This window comes from Phacochoerus africanus, chromosome 10 (assembly GCF_016906955.1).
Source record: "Phacochoerus africanus isolate WHEZ1 chromosome 10, ROS_Pafr_v1, whole genome shotgun sequence".
NCBI lineage: Eukaryota > Metazoa > Chordata > Mammalia > Artiodactyla > Suidae > Phacochoerus > Phacochoerus africanus.
The window spans coordinates 94,345,548-94,363,640 of record NC_062553.1 but is presented as its reverse complement, the minus strand read 5'-3'; positions in this window follow the sequence as shown (position 1 = coordinate 94,363,640).

Below are 18,093 nucleotides of genomic sequence, written 5' to 3'. Positions count from 1 at the left end.
TACAAATAAGATTCTTGTCAGATGATCAGTAACTGTAGCACAGCAGTTCTAGATCTGCTGAGACATAGTTATACCTTCTTACACTGTCAACCACATCAACTACATTAACAGTTCCTTCTTATCCAGCAGAGCAGAATATCAAATTAATTCCCCCTTTTAAAAATTTTTAGAGTGAATCATTTGGACTACTTGTGAAATTAACCAGATTGTGCATGCAAAAACATGAATTAATCTGTCTTCCAAAATCTTCAATTCCTAATATCCTGATTTCTTTAGGTATATAGGAGTTAGTAGGTTAGTATAAATTAACATCCATAAACTGATCCTGACTTGTTTTTCCATGGTTCTAGAGGGCCTGTCAATAATATACTGATATCTTAAGCAGTTACCAACATGATAACCATTTGAATTAAAAGAGCCTTTTATATACAACAAATGGTTTTATTTTTATGTAACAATGTATATGTTAAAAGATGAACATACATTTTATTTTATTTTACTTTTTATGGCAGCACTTGCAGCATTTGGAAATCCCCAGATTAGGGACTGAGTCTTAGATTAAGCTGGAGCCTATGCCACAAGCCACAGAAGCACCAGATCTGAGCAGCATCTGTGACCTACACCACAGCTCATAGCAACACTGGATCCTTAAGCCACTGAGCAAGGCCAGGGATCAAACCTACATCCTCATGGATACTAGTCAGGTTCGTAACCTGCTGAGCCACCAGGGCATCTCCAACAGGCATTAGAAACAAAGAAACAAAAAGATAAGAAGCATTTATTTGAGCAAAAATTGATTCAATTGGGGTAGAGCCAAACCAGAAGTAGTTAGGAGTACTGCATCTGCATGAGAGAAAGACTTTTGTAGAGAAAAGGCAGAAGCAAAGCAAGAAAAATATTATTGGCTAAAGCTTAAATGTTTTCCTTATTTGGAGAAGCCCAGTTGATTTTATGTGATTGGTGGTCTTTAGGTTTGATTTCTTAACCTCGAGGCATTTATAGGCTCAGGTTTTGATTTGCTCCTATGGGCTGCTAAGGTAATAGAAACAGACCAGTGTGATGGCCTCCTTGCTTAAATTCATTTAACAATAATAAAACCTGATATTTATGCAAGATATTTTGACACACATTGCCTCATATAAAACATCCCATAAACCTGCTGTAAGATGATTTCATTTTATAGACAAGACACCAATACTTATGACTGTGATTTGCCCATTTGTACAACAAAAAAGTGGCCAATCCAAATTAACTAGGACTCTGCCAACAAACCCGGAGACTTCCCATTGTTTACAACAGCCTCAAATTGAAAATACAGTGCACTGTTATTAGCTGTTTTAGCTATCTGCTTTCAGAAACAAAGCTAATTAACATACAAAAATTACAACAAAATTCACATTTCATTCCACTTTAACAAGTGGTATAAAATGAATGATTTCATTTTGATTTTTCTCTACAAAAAATAAACCTTTGCAAACAATTTTATACGTGGATTTTAATTCTAATGCTTAACATGTTTATACATACATGTGTTGTAATGTTTCTGTGTGGGAAATATAGAAATCCTGGGGACAGAAGGAAGTCAAGAATAGTCCATCCTGATTTCCCTGTGTGGCCTTCCTTCCCATGCCTCAGCCTTCCCTTAGTGCTTGAATAATATTCAATATAGCAATTCTGAGTGAAGCAACAATAAATATTACTATTTTTATTTCCTTACTAACACCTGGAGGGTCTTTTTGTGCTTGAAGAGGAAGATGTCTCTGTGGATGTTTAAGAAAATAGAACAAAAATTAATTCAGATGCCTATGGAAGGAAAAACAATACAGTTTAAGAAAAAAATAAGTAATGAGCTTAGAACAAGGAGATTTAGCTTCCTTAGAGAAAGGTTCAAAGGAGACACTTAAAATAACAGCCAATGGAGATTTTTGTACTGAAATGATGACTTCAGTGCAGTTTAAATGCTCTCCTCAAAAGAGTCAGAAAACATCCATGTTAATGAAAAATTCATTTTTTGATAATGTATTGTGATTGAATGTCCTATTTTCTTGTGCTTGAATTTTAGCATGGGTTGAAATCAGAAGATGGAGAACAAAACTTCCAACATCTGATTTACGTGGTATACACAGTAATTTTAGGTCACTGATTTTGTTTATTAACTTTTCAATCCCTAGTAAAATTAAAATGATTGAAATATAGCAAAAGATGGTAAATGTTTGATGATTTCTTAAAGAAAAAGATAGGAAAGATATAGTATGGAGGGAGAGGAATAAGAAGTGCAGATAAAGAACAAGAGGGTAAGTGGGTAAGAGGGAGGGACAGGAAAACAGATTCGGAAATGGAACATCTTTATTTGTGCCATCAGCTGGTTAAGTTTTCTGGTCTGTCCCTGGACAGGAGTAGCTTTTGTGAGCCTCAGTTTCTCTCCTGTGCAAACTAGGAGCACTTATACCTAAAACTGTCATTCTGAAATATTGGGAGATTAAGATGATGGTGCAATTAAAGATATCCAGAAAATTGAACTATGTTTTGCTCATCTTGGAATTACTCCAAGCAGAGATAGTCAGCAAATTTCAAACCCTCTCCATTATCTAATTTTTCTCATGCTGCATTCATTTGTGTAAATACATCATATTAAAAAAAAAGTAGTTTCTGGGAGTTCCCCGGTGGTTCAGTGGCCTAAGGATCCATCAACACTGCTGTGTCTCTGGTCACTGCTACAGTGTGGTTCAATCCCTGGCCCAGGAACTACTTCATACCACAGGCATGACCATGAAAAACAAAAACAAAAATAAAAATGGCAACTTCCTCTAAGAAGCTTTGTCTCACTGACTATATACTTTTCTCTACCCCATTCCCTCCTACCACAGCGATCTTTTCTTCTCCTATTTACTAATGAGGAATGCTGCTACTGTCATAAATTGTAGTGTAAAGCATGAAAACTGTAATAGGAGAGGAGCTTTAGGACCTAGCATAGTCACTGAAAAAAAAAAAAAAAGTTCTACACTGACCAAAGGAAGAAATGGATTGAAGTTTGCAGGGATGTGGGAGTCTTTTATGAAGACTGTATTTTCTTTGTATGCTTAAATGAATCCATAATACTGTATGACACTATAAAATAAAAGCCAAATAGTCAGGCACTATTGCAGTTAAAAATAGTGAATTTAACTCTCTTGTGAAAAAGTTATGCTTTTTGTGGTTTTCAGTTGGAGTTTAGCATTATATAAAAGAGCTGAAATGCTAGTGATTGAAATCAATCTGAAATGTTCAGTCATGGAGCTCTTAAATAAGCAAACCTCATTTTCCAGTGTTCAGTAGCCATTCGATTCCATTATGAATTTTCAAAGAAATAATGTAGAAATCGATGTGGAATTTGAAAGAAGGGAGAAAATAATGTGTAATAATTGTTTTATTTCCTAGAGGAATGCTTCACTACAAAAAATCCTATAGTCTGTATTTTTTTTCCATTAGTTTCCAATTTCATAGTGAGCATTTACTTTTATTTTTAAAGTGTAACTACTTTTTTTTTTCTATTTCTGCTTTGTGATATGGAATTGGCATTTTATGATTTTTATTTCTAGTCTCTATGCCTTTAATTTCTCATTAAAAGTCTTAGTTCAAAAGTACACAGCCTCATGACCGATCCTGCCAAGGATATGACCTCTAGAATCTCCTCTAATAATCTGCCACATACAGGCTAAACACTTCCATTTTTCTTGTGTAAAACTATGACATCTTGCCCTTGTTCAAAAATTCTATGTCTGTATGTTGTGTATTCCAATCTCCAGACCAGCATTCAAGATCACCACAATCTGGCACAAATCTAAACTTCCAGTATGACTTTTCACTATTCTGTCCTAGAACCCCATGATCCGTGCACATTACAACACACTCTACCCATGCACATGCCTTTGAATGTCACACCCATGTCCATAATGTATTCTGTTACTGGAGAAACCTGGTTTACCACTTCTAAAGTTCTAGACATCCATCTAAGGCAAGGCTATAAAGGCCTAATGAAAAGGGCCAAAATTTCACTCCAGATACAAATTTCTTTCCTCTTTGGTCAGATGTAACATTTTATTGATGTAAATCATAATCTTGGTTTATAATTTTCATGAAAAAAATCTTATTACTAGATTTTTTTTTTTCATTTTTGGCCACCTCTTCAGCATGTGAAAGTTCCCAGGCCAGGGAACAAATCCAAGCTGAAGCTGTAACCTATGCCACAGCTGCAGCAACACCGAATCCTTAACCCACAGCACTGGGCCTGGGATCAAACCAGAGTCAATACAGAAACAATGCTGGATCATTAACCCACTGCTCCACAATAGGAACTCTTCTATCAGATGTTTATAAAGAAGAATTAATCCTACTTTGTCTCCATTGCAGTGATTCATAAACATAACTCTTGCCTCATGTAAGCTTGTAGACTAAATAACAGTCAGCAGAAAAACTAGCCAATATCTCAATTCATTACAGAGTTTCTGATTTACTATGATTAAAAATCCCATACATGACCTTCCAGCTGTAGACAACTATAATCTCATTCAATTGCACAACTCTAAGTAGTGAATAGATCATTTTAAAATGAAAGAATAAATTTAATGCATGCATATTTATGAATAAGTGAATTAAGAAAGGAACAAAATGCATTGTTAAAGAAATATTATATTATTGAAGAATTAACTTTAGCTCTGCTATTTAATCCTTTTGAAGTAAGAATTTAATCTTGCTAAGCCCCAATTTCTTCATGTGGGAATCTGAAGAAATACCAAGTGAAATGCAATTTTTTAGAGATTAAATTTGGTCTCGATATATAGACATCTATGTGTTTCTGAGACTCTGAAAAAAATAGTTTCTCCTATTTTGCACCCAATTTTGTATTTTTACATTCAAAAATTATTACGTATTTTAGAATATGTGGGATAGAAATATAACAGTCTCACAATATGTGTACCTCCTACAACCAAGACCAGATTACTTTTTATCATAGGAGGCAGAAAACAGAGGGGTCATACACTAAAAATTATGAGCAATAAATAATAAACAAGTAATTCCCACACGTGAGCCATTGTGCCTCAGCAGGTTAAGAACCCAACTAATATACATGAAGATGCAGCTTTGATCCCTGAATAGAGGGTTAAGGATCTGGTGTTGACATGAGCTTTGGTGTAGGTTGAAGATGAGGCTCGGATCTGGCATTTCTGTGAATGTGGCTGCGGCATGGCAGCTGTAGCTCTGATTTGAATCCTGGCCTGGGAACTTCCATAGTCCACAAATGCAGCCCTAAAAAGGAATAATAATAATAATAGTAATAATAATGAAATACCAGATATTACCTACTGCTTGCTAGGAAGTATGAACTTCCACAAAAGCTTCTTCTAGAGTACATGTATCTCCCTTGTCTCCAAGGAAGAGAAGGCACTTTTTAAATCAAGCATGTTGGAATCTACCACTTCTTTTGTCTCAAGAATTTTGCTTTATCAATAAGTTTTGGTCTATTCTGTGAATTTCTTCCATCTTTTATGCACTTATTCATTTATGTAATATATATCTTCTGTCCTAATATAATATAATATATTATATATATAATATAATATAATATATTCTGTCCTAATATAATCAGGACAGTGTCCTAAGTTCTAGAGATATGGATGTAGACAAATAAAACCTGAAGTGCTGAGCAGATATTATCCAGATGAAAAAGTACATGAACATCCCCAGCAGAGGAATCAAGTGCATCTTGGCTAGAACAGTGAGCCTGCAGGATTTAAGCAATGACTCTTTCCCAACTCATTGAGGTGGATGGAACCTTTGGGCAAGTGCGACCAAGAGCATCTGGTTTGTTCTCCCCCATTCCCAGTCTAGGGTTATGCTTTCTTTTGGTTGAAGGTAGGCTACCAGGATTTCTCATTGTTCCAATCAACTCTATGTTGTATGAACTCTATTTGAGGCAAGTGTGACTTAAGAAGTCTGGGGCTCTTTTCTTCTACCCAGCCTCAATTTCCATGGAGAAATTTCTACCCAAAGCCTGGCATGCTAAAAATACAGGGTCTTGATCACCTTCACTATAGCCTGTTTGTGAGTTAAAGAATCCATACCAGGTGAGGTGAACTAAGGTAACCAGAGCCTACTGTGCTTGCTCAGCACTTACTCAAAGACCAGTGGTTGTTCCAAGAAAAACCTGATGTCTGTATACACCCCAGCCCTAGAGCAGTTGTCCTCTGCCCAGCGGAGACACAGGCTGTAAGAACAGACTGTTCCAGCTGCTCTCCCTTAAAGGGACAGATTTTATTTAGACCATAGTGTAGAGAAATTCAAGACAGAAAGTACTATCAAAATCAATGATATATTTGGTGGTGAGAAATTAAGAAGAGGCTGTGGCTCTATAATAGCAATAAGAAAAACAAATAGAAACAGTAGAAATTTAACATGTAGAGTTGTAATATATTGACAATAATAGCACAAAAGAGACAGGGGAATAAAAGCTATATTGGTATAAGGAAATGGCAAGAGATGATAAACAAAACCACAGGCTGCAATTAAAACTACGAATGAAAAATAAGAAAGCTGATATAATGAACTATAAGTATACACTTACTCTCCTTCTCTCAGCTTCTTTAAGATTATATAAAGTAATATTATAAAACCATATTATTGAGTTTGTAATATCTATACAATAAAATGCATAACAGTAACAATGCAAGGAAAAGTGAACAATACATAGAGCTATAATGAAAGAATGTCTCTAAACTCATTGGAATTAAGTTAGTATAATTCTGAAGTAGATTCCGATAGATTTAGATGTATACTGTAAGCCCTAGAGCAATCTCTAAAAAGTCTATGTTGGAAATAAATAAATAAAACTGTGTCTATGTGCAGGTGACAGGATCTTATATTTTTAAAATTTTAAGATATTTACCTAAAAAATCTACAGCTACTAATATGAGTTCAGTAAGGTTTCAGGGTAGAAGATAAGCATAAAATTAATTACATTTGTATACAATAGCAATAAAAAACTCTGAAAGTGGAATTAAGAAACAATTCTTTTTACAATGGCAACAACAATACTGAAATGTAAATAAATCTGACAAAAGTACAAGACTTGAACACTGAAAACTATGAAAGGCTGTTGAAAGAGATGAAGAAAGACCTACCTAAATAAATGGAAAGATCTTTCCTGTTCATGAAACAGAAACTTAACATTATTCAGGTGGCAATACCGCCCAAATTTCAGCAGAATCTTTATCCAAAAACCCATTTAGTTTTAAAAAAAAAGTAATTTGACAAATTATCCAAAAATTATTTTAGAACCTTAAGCGATCCAGAGTAGCCAAACAAGTCTTAAAAAGTAAAAGGTTGGAGAACTCACATTTCCTGGTTTCAAAACTTCCTAAAAATCTACAGTAATCAAGACACTGTGGTAATGGCATAAGAATAAACATATAGATTAATGGTGACTACTTAGAGGTCAGAAATTAATTTTTATATTTATGGTTAATTAATTCTTTCAAAAGATGTCAAGATAATCCATCAGAGGAAATAATAGTATTTGCAACAAATGGTATTGGAAAAACTGGAATCTTCATACAAATTTGACAACTTATCATAAAGTTAGAGAATTATCATATAGACCAGGAATTCCTCTATAAAGCATATACTCACAAGAAATTAAAATATACTCAGACAAAAACATACAAACTAGTTATTACATCATTATTCATAATATGCAAAAAGTAGAAACTACCCAAATTGCTACCAATAGATGGCATATAGAGTATGTGCATAAAATAGAATATTATTCTGTGTTGAGGAATGATGTGCATATACATGCTACAACATGCATAGATATTAAATCAATTTATTCCTAATGAATGACACCATAGAAGCCCATATATCACATGATTCAATTTATAGAGACAAAAAATAGATGAGTGGTTACCTATGGCTGGGATATTCTGAAGGAATAGAGAGTGAATGCTGATTGACATGTGATTTCTTTTTGAGGTAATAAAACATATTTTAAAATTGATTGTGGCAATGGTTGCAGAAATGTGTTAAATACTAAAAACCAGTGGGGTTGGAAGTTCCAACTCTCTCTTAACATGGTTGGTTCTCCTGGCAACCAGCCCTTACCCTTAGGCGTACAAATGTCACCTCTGTCAACTAAAAAAATAAATAAATACACACACACACACACACACACACACAAAACTTTAGAGACTTAAGTTTTATTTGGGGCAAAGTGAAACTTTAAACCTTTTCCTTAAACCTTTCATTTAACCTACAACCCTCTGTCTCAAACAAAAACAAAAACAAACAAACAAAAAAACCCCAAACCATATATAACTGTATAACTGTGCTTTGACTTCTAATGGGAAGAATAATTCTCAGAGCTTTCTTATTTGAATGCTCTTCCTGGATTATACTCTCAAGTTTAGCTCAATGAAATTTTCCATTTCTCTTTTAGATCAATTTTTTTTTGTCAACAGTATTATCCAGATACCTTCTATTTATGTGAGGCTATATATGTTGCTTTGGCCAAAGGTCTATAAAAAAAGACATATATTTATATTGCTCAGAAATTTGGTAGTGAAAAGCTCATCGTGATTTCTTAATCTTTCTTCTTCTAATTTATAGATTAGTTGGAAAAGTCATATATTTCAGTTGGGACAGCAAGAAAATGATAGAATTGTTGTTAGCCTGTGTGTTTGAAAGCCTATATGGAGCAAAGCTCTTTAATAACACACGTTAACTGAATATGCAGCATCAACAGGAAATAAACCTGTTTTTTTGCTCTTTTGTTTTGATTTTACGCCAAGCAAAATTAGAGTTATTTGATAGCCCTTTCTTTTTTTTTAAGATTGTGCCCTGCCCCCTTCCTACCTGTTTCAATTTCACTTGAAATTCATAATAACAAGTCTTAAACATGTCCTTTATATAGTGTAACACAAATTACTTGTTGACTCTAATAATCAGAGTTCTTCAGTGAAGAGAGAACCAACAGAATAGAGATAGATATGTATAAAAAAGATTCTACGAATAGACTCACAGTTGTGGAAGCAAAGAAATCTGACAATCTACCATCTACAAGCTGGAGAACAGGAAAGCAGTGATATAATTCAGTCTGAATCCACAGGTCCAACAACAAGGAGCTCCAAAGACCAAGGGCAGAACATTTAGCTCAAGAAGAGAGGAAAGTCATCCTCTGCCTTTCTGTTCTATGCACATCCTCCACAGACTGTATGATGCCTGCCCACATTGATGGGGACAGATCCTCTTTATTCAGTCTACTGAATCAAAGGCTAATCCCTGCTAGAAACACCCTCATAGACACACCCAGAAATCATGTTCTGCTGGCTATCTAGGCATTACTGTTCAGTCAAGTTGACACATAAAACTAATGATCACATTGCTTAAAATCTGTTTTTCCCCTTTCAACACCAGTAGATCCCAAATTAGCACTGGATACTTGTCTACCTGGAATAGACTGCATTTCAGTCATTTTTGCAGCTAAGCAGGACTATGTGTCTAAGTTCTGGTCAAATTGTAAATAACATAAAATGGTGCAGGAAACTAACTGGAACTGTGCTTAAAGGGAAGGAATTTGCCATTCTCCATTTTTATCTCTTTACTATTTCCTGCTGCCTGGAAGGAATACAAATGGTGGTATCAGGAGTGAAACAAGCAACCAGCACTGTAAGGAAAAATCAATATTAAAGCTGGTGGAGCAAAACATGGGAGCCTCGTTTCCTGACAATCTATAACTTCGCCCTAACTCTTGTCTGTCTATACATATGTACAAGAAAATATAAAATTTAATCTTATTTAAGCTACTGTTATCATTCTTTCCTATCACGTATAGTTTAACATTAAAAAATACAGCCATCCTTCAATCATTTTTTATTTATATTGGAGTTCCTTTCCTTCACTTCCTAAAATTTTTACTTTGCACCACTTGAGATCTCCTCAAATATTCAACACGTTTTCATCTTTTCTAACTTCTAGCTGTGGTCTTACTTACAATTCATTGAGAAAATAAATAAACAGCTACAGGAGTTCCCGTCGTGGCGCAGTGGTTAAAGAATCCGACTAGGAACCATGAGGTTGTCGGTTTGATCCCTGCCATTGCTCAGTGGGTTAAGGATCCGGCATTGCCGTGAGCTGTGGTGTAGGTTGCAGACGCGGCTCGGATCCCATGTTGCTGTGGCTCTGGCGTAGGCTGGTGGCTACAGCTCCGATTCGACCCCTAGCCTGGAAACCTCCATATGCTGCGGGAGCAGCCCAAGAAATGGCAAAAAGACAAAATAAAATAAAAAATTAAAAAAAATAAACAGCTACACATCTTCTCACTGTCACACTCTGAAATCTACACAACATTGCTTTTGTTCCAGTGATCTTTCCTCCTGTTAAAATGATTTCCTCCTGTAAACTACTCCCTTCTTATCAAGAAATAATTTCTTCACTTGTGCTGTGAATCCCTTCCATTCTAAATTTCCTAGTAGCTGCACCTTTACTTAACTCCTTCTCTCCTGCACTAGCATTTTCTTCAACTGAATGATTTCCATCAGTGTAGAGATATGCTTTAATTAATACAATTCTTTCCCCACAGTATAATACGGAGACCACCACACGCCCTTTCTCAAAGATCTCTAAAGAGTCATATATACAGTGTGTCTATACCTCACCTTCTATTCACTCTTTAATCAAACACATAATTGGTCCCTAACCCCAGAATTAAAGTTAAACTGCTCTTATGCCCATCATCAGCTATCTCAACATTCAGAAACCCGAACCTTTCCATCTTTACATTCTTTAATCTTTAGGTGTCATTCAGAGAGGTGTGTCTACTATCATTCTTGTACAAATGGTGGTATTTTGTCACCATACCTCTTCCTCACTAACATTTCCTTTTAATTCAGTCCTCTGTCCTCTGCTTGGCCTCTCAAATTATGTTTCACAGGGATAATTTTAGTCCCTTTTCTGTCTTAGAATTACCCTGTTAATTATATTACTAGTTTCCAAGGTTCTAAAGACCAACTCAATACCATGATTCAAATTTATGTTTCTGTTCCAGATCTCTGTCATCTCCTAGATGCCCTTCCAAGTATCCACTTGGTATATCCTTTTGTAGTCTCACATTGAAATCTTAAACTTATTATGTTCAAAACTGAAATGTTAATTCCTCCTCTCCATATGGGAAAGCTCATATTTTAAAAGAAATACAGTTGGATTCAATTGAATGATACACAGTAACTCAAGATAACATCCGATTAGCAAATGGATACAAATTTGCAAAATGAGACCCATATTTGTTTGTCCAGCATATCTTTTAAACTGATTGAAGGTGAATGATACCCATCTGCCAACTCACCAGTCTCAGGAAATCATACTTTTATTCATTCAGCTGCTTAAGCCATGGTCCTGAGCCATGTTTAATACCTCTCTTTCCTTCACACACTTGTGAATGATATCTGATTTAGCAGCATGTACTGTTAATATTATGTCCCTATTTCTCAAATCTATGTACTCTTCTCCATCTCCAGCATCAACATCTTTATCCACTTGTTGATTTCTCCCACTTGGAGGATTACAACAATTTCTTAAGTAGCATCTACGCTTAGAGGCCTCCAATATATTGTATTCAAGGTGAGTTAAAGCATTGTCACATTTGCTTAAAATAATTTCATTGTTTTCATTTTTATTGAAAAAATCAAATTCCTTAGTATATACACATACAAGGATATATATGATCATATTTATCCTCATTCAATGTAATCATTAGTCTTCATTCAGATTCTATAGTATAAAGCCATTGCTTTTACCCACATTATAACACTTTCCTATCCCTTCTTGACATCCACAGCCATGGCAACGCAGGATCCAAGCCACATCTGCAGTCTACACCACAGCTCACGGCAATGCCAGATCCTTAACACACTGAGTGAGGCCAGGGATTGAACCCGTATCCTCATGGATACTAGTTGGGCTTGTTACCACTGACCCACAACGGGAACGCCTCTTCTTCACAGATTTGACTCCATCTTATCTTCCTAGTATAAATGTTGCATCTGCATGAAGTGACAACAACTACTTTGGTTATTATATGTAAATACCCATCAGCAAATACACTCTGAGAACCCAGATATTCTCTATTTTAGCACTATGTTTCCTTTATACCATTTCTTACAATCTGATAATACTTTCTTTATATATTTTACAATTGGTAGTGACAGTCTCTCTGTCAGATTTTAAGCCTTATCACAGTCTTTTAACTATTTTGTCTTCAGCACCAAGCAAAATGTCAAGTATAGTAGATGCTCAATGAATACCTGTTCATTGAATAAATAACTACGTTCTTAATTTGTGTGGGTTTCTCTTTGGGAGGAACATTGGACTAAATCCAAGGAAGGCTTGGTTACAGTCTGGTTTCTATCACTAATTCTCTCATCTCCTTTGGCCTACTAATAAAACAAAATACCATAAACTGAGTGGCTTATTGTTACTGAGTTTATGAAATTAGCACTGGTTAAACAGTACTGATTGGTGAGCCACAATTCAAAAACACACAATAAGAGAAATTGAAATGGAGACATTTATTACTCACAGGTTCTGGAACTAGTAGCTGGCATACCCCCAGTTGCCACATGAGGAGGTCAAGGCAAAGTGCAGGCAGCCAGATAGAAAGACACGGGGTCCAGGACACATGACTTTATTAGAGTCTGTGGGTGGAGTACTTGGAGTCCCTGGGCTATGTTTAGGTAGGTCAGTTCAAACCAAAACAGTGAGGGTTTGGTAAGCCATATGGGGGTTTTGTCTAAGGTGCACCTAAGGGGAAGGCATTGGTAGACAGGGAGACTGTGGATCACAAGGATGCTGAAGAAGTCACTTCAGGGACTTAGATTTACTTGTGGCTCTGAGGGCTACTATAGAGGGCATGTGCTTGCTTGAGAGGCTAGTGCCCATTTAAGGTCACTGCCAGCCAAACAAAATGGATGCCAAGGCAATTATATCATAAAGTAGCTTAGGTAAACTCAACACCGAGGAACAAAAGTAATTAATTCTCATAATTCTAGAGGTCAGGAAATGAAGATCAAGGTGCCAGCAGATTCAGTGTTCAGCGAAAGCCAGCTTCCTCACTGGCCACTCTCTTTTCAATGTAGCTTCACGTGGCAGAAAAGGGGCAAGCAAGCTTTCTTAGATCCCTTTTATAAAGACACCAATCCCATTTACGAGGGCTCCACCGTCATGACCTCAGTGCCTCCAAAATGCCTTGCCTAACAGGGCCATCACATTAGGCATTAAGTTTCAACATATAAATTTGTGTGGGACACACTTATTTGGTCTATAGCACTCTTCATGAGGCCACATGGAAACAGTTTAGTTATTTAGGTATTTTTAGAAAATAAGGTATTTTCTAAGGCCTCTTCAATTTGAAGCATTTTCTATGTCTTTATAAACTGTGTTCAATTTTAAAAGTAAAAGTCAAAACACAGCTTTTAAACATGTTATAATTTAAACTTAGAATAATTTAAACTTCAGAATATATGTGTAGATTACTAAGAAAAAAAGGAATAGTAACCTGCATAATAAAGCTGCATTTGCCCTGTGGCCTAGGACATCATTTTTCAGAAACATATATGGGCTTACGTGAAAAATAATTTCTCAATGCTTGTGATAAACTGACCAAAGTAACTTGCACTGCAAAAACTGTTTTTGTCTGTCATCTGGTAATCAGGTGTGAATCATCGAACAAATTATTGCTGTATAGTGTCACGATGGCTAAAAATATTTACATGTACGTCTTCCCCAGTATGAGTAAATATAGTGTTACATAAACTGTCTACAGTATAAATGGTATATTACATTCATATTTGCATTAGTAGTTATTTTCATGGTACCTGAGACAGAGTTTGTACTAAATAAATGTTTTATTTAATAAATGAATAGGTGGTTATAGCATCTATATGGTATTAGTGGAACTTGTGCTCTAAAATATCTTTTGGTCTCTCTCTTTTTTTCTTGCACCCATGGCACAGAGAAGTTCCTGGGCTAAGGAATGAACCCATGCCACAGCAATAACCCTAGCCACAGCAGTGACAATGCCGGATCCTTAATTGCTAGGCCACTAGGGAATTCCTGGTCTCTGTTTTGATAAGAAACTATTTTAAAATTGTTTTTATTTAATTTTGTGCTTATAATTTATCAGTTATTTTCAAAAAATCGTTCCTTGGAAACCGAAAGCTTTTCCCAGAAGGACAGACATCAGAAAGTGACGTCTAAAGACACCACCCTGTTTGCTTACTCTCATTAAGCAGCTCTATGTCTCTACAGGGACTGCTGTGTCCTCCTTATTATTACAAATTAAATCTGAACTATACAATAGCACTTGTAAAACCCTGCACACAATTCTTTTGATTCTTAAAGTTAAAAAAAAAATACAGGAAGAAAAGTGAGTAAAACATTGGTAATTTGTTTAGCTGGTGGTGCAGCCTGTTCTCCGATCAAATTTTGTTCCCCAAAGGAAGGCATCAGTTTTAAATTACACAGCAAGCAGGCAAGAAAAAGGAAGCAAACAATCAAAACCTTCCCAGGAGGGGAAAGAATAAGGCAAGAGCTCCAGAGAACCCATTTAATAAATAAACACCTTCATTTCTGTAAGTTAATTTCACCACAGGAAATAAGTTTAGTTTTAATTATATTGCCTTATGTCATGTTTTATAAAAGGTACATGAGGTTCATTGACTTTCTCTTATTAAAGCTTTGGCTGTTTCCAAAAATATTGCATGTAGATTTAAGTCTCTGAGGAAACATAGCATGATGTACAATTACTTGAAATGCAATATTTCATCGTATCCCCTGTTAGTGACTATGAGATAGATAAAAACAGCATGTTGTATTTAATTTACATTAAAAAATGTTTTTACTTTTAGACTTATTTATGAAAGACTCTCTGAATTATACAGGCCAGTCATGTCTTGGCATAAAAAACAAAGTGGGCTATCTTTCGTCAAGTTTGTGAAAATATATAGTAAGTAATTCATGGCTAATTTTTGTGACATAGGCTCCTAGTCTTCATACTTACTGATGGTTATAAGTTAAATTTAACACTATCAGGAAATGGATATTTTCATGTTGCCAGAGTTAGGGCTTTCTGAACCAAGAAAATGAAACCTAGATTAAAGTACAAGTCTTAGATAGTAAGAGACCTCCAGAGAGATTTAGATGTTTATCTTAAAATTTGTTTACATTTCAAAGTGGAATGAAACCTGGAGCCAGGAGCAGCCTGTTTACATTCCAAAGGATTAGAACACATTAGGGAGCAAATATTTCCCCTCATCTCTCAGAAAGCAAGGGTACAGCATGTAGTCTATAAACTCCCAGTTTTATAATTTTTTTGGTCCCTCTCGTGTGGTGTACAAATTATCTTTTGCATGTGAAGAGTCCATCTGGCTCTCATGGCATCTCCCTGAATAGAGGAGGATTCAGTGTGGAGATCTGATACAGTTATCACTGTACATAAGTCACCTGTATTTGATCCAGAAACTGTGTGTTCGCTTTTAGAGTAATATAAATAATGTAGACACTAAGACTTACCAAACATTCAAATCCATGATTTTAAAATGTATTTTATGAGCAATTCTAAAGGTGAATGAGATTTATCTGAGCCTCTGGCAAAACTCTCTATTCTACAGCATATAAGAAGTGTGTTATTATTATTATTTTTATTTTTAGGTAGAAAGCATAGAAAGGATAAGGAAAATGTCCAGAGTCAAACCCACACACATTCAGAACTCACTTCCTTATTAGTCATTACATGATGGATCAAGTTTATTTTATCTCAATGACTAAATGGCACACAGTGAATAAAGGGGGGAAAAGCCTCAGTGGCTAAAATTGGCTATAGTTGGTATAGAGCAAAAAAATAAAAATAAATAAATAAAACAAGGTCTATATATCTTAGTGGAAAATAATACTCTATGTGTGAGAGATTTCATTGATGTGAAAACTCTGAAAGTTACTGGGGAGGAGACAAATATCAATCATCTCCAAACACATGTTTATTAAAATCTTGGTATACTGAGCATCCTTAAGTAAAGCGAGGTGTCTGAGACAAGCAGTACACTTCCTGAGATGAAATCAATACAGGGATCAGTTGGCTCTGGGTTTGTGAGGAGGAAGGCAGTTGACTTTGTTCTCCAAACAAATAGTCATGAATTAGGCTTACATTCTAGGGATAACCTGTGCATATAGCATATAATGTGATTAAGGCACCGTCTGGCATTTATTAAACATCAAATACATAGCTGCTCTTCTTCATTATTGCTATTCCTGAGTTATTTTTTGTGTTGATGCAGTAAATTGGGGTTGAATGTTTATTATATTTTTCATACTATCTAATATAAATGGGATGAGCCAATGATAATCGTATCCTCATAGCTCTGACTGGGACATAAGAGCACAGGGAAGAAAACAAGAAGATGCTTCCTTTTACATAACACTCTTTGAAAAGGCACACACAACCGAGAGCTGATTTTATCTAGATAACTGTTAAAAGAAACTGCCACTAAAGACAGTATTATTACATTCTGTTAGGATGTTACTCCAAAACCCAGCCTTACTCTGATAGGTATTTCTTAGATAAAAATATATGGGGCTGTGAGTGGGTGAACTATTGTGACCATGATTGCTAAAAGGTACAGAGTGGGGACACATGACAGGGTGGAAAATGGTAGGCCTGATGACAGGAGTGATACTGATATCTTCTATTATGTCTTTCTATCAGGTATGTAGGCTACTTTTTCATTTAAAAGCCTGTTATTAAAATGTTCAATTAAATTGAGCCTCACAGGAAGATGAGGATAACTTGCAATAGAGTATATGCAACATACTCAAACCAGTGGAAGGACTTTTTAAATTGGACCTAAAATTATTTTAAAAGTAAGGAAAACCTTGTGTTCTTCGAAAGAATTATTGAGAATGAAAATACTAGCTATACAGACAATATTTCAAGGTGAAATGCTGATAAAGAACTCTCAAAAGTCAATAAGAAAATTTAAAAACCCAAGAAAAATAAATTGAATAGAAATATTAGTACAGAATATATAAATGTCAAATACACATGAAAAGCTGCTCAAAACCATGAGTCTTAATAAAACCACAATGAGAAAAATCTATATGCTATTCAAACTAAAATTTTGAAGACTAACCATAACTTGGTCATACCACTGCAGGCAGGAATAAAAAATGTTAAAAACACTTTGGAGAAGAGTTTGTCAATCTTTTTATACTTTGAAGATACACTACTAATCATCTACTCTTAGGTATTAACCCCATAAGAAAAAAGAATATACAACTATACAAAGACTCTTACAATTAATCTTTGTAACTCATACAAAGATTTATGGCCACACCTGCAGTAACACGGGATCCAAGCCACATATGCCACCTATGCTGCACCTTGGGGCCACACAGGAATCTTAACATGCTCAGCAAGGCCAAGAATCAAGCCTGCATCCTCATGGATATTATTCAGATTCTTAACCTGCTGTACCACAACAGGAACTCCTGTTACTCATATTTTCTAATAGCTCCAAATTGGAAATAGCCTAATTCTCTATCAACAGGTAAATGATGAAACAAATACTGACATATATCTATACTGTGGAATAATATTTAGCAATAAAAAACCTTTTGATACACATAACATTAATAATCTCAAAGAATTAGGCTGAAAAGCCAGACAGCCCCCTCTAAAAAAATTCCCTATTAAATGATTCTATTTATATAAAATTCTAGAAAATGCAAGTAAGTCGATAGTTAAAAAAAAATATATTAGACCAATACTTTCCTGACGATACGAGAGTGGGAACAACAGGAGGGTAGGATTAAAGAGGGCCATTAAAAACTTTTGAGGGTGATGGATATGTTCCCTAAGTAGGTATAATACATTTTTACTTATGTGAAGATTTAAATTGCATGATTTAGTATATATAGTTTATTCTAATTATTTTTTTTTTTTTAGGGCCACACCTGAGGCATATGGAGGTTGCCTGGCTAGGGGTGAATGAGAGCTGCAGCTGCTGGCCTACG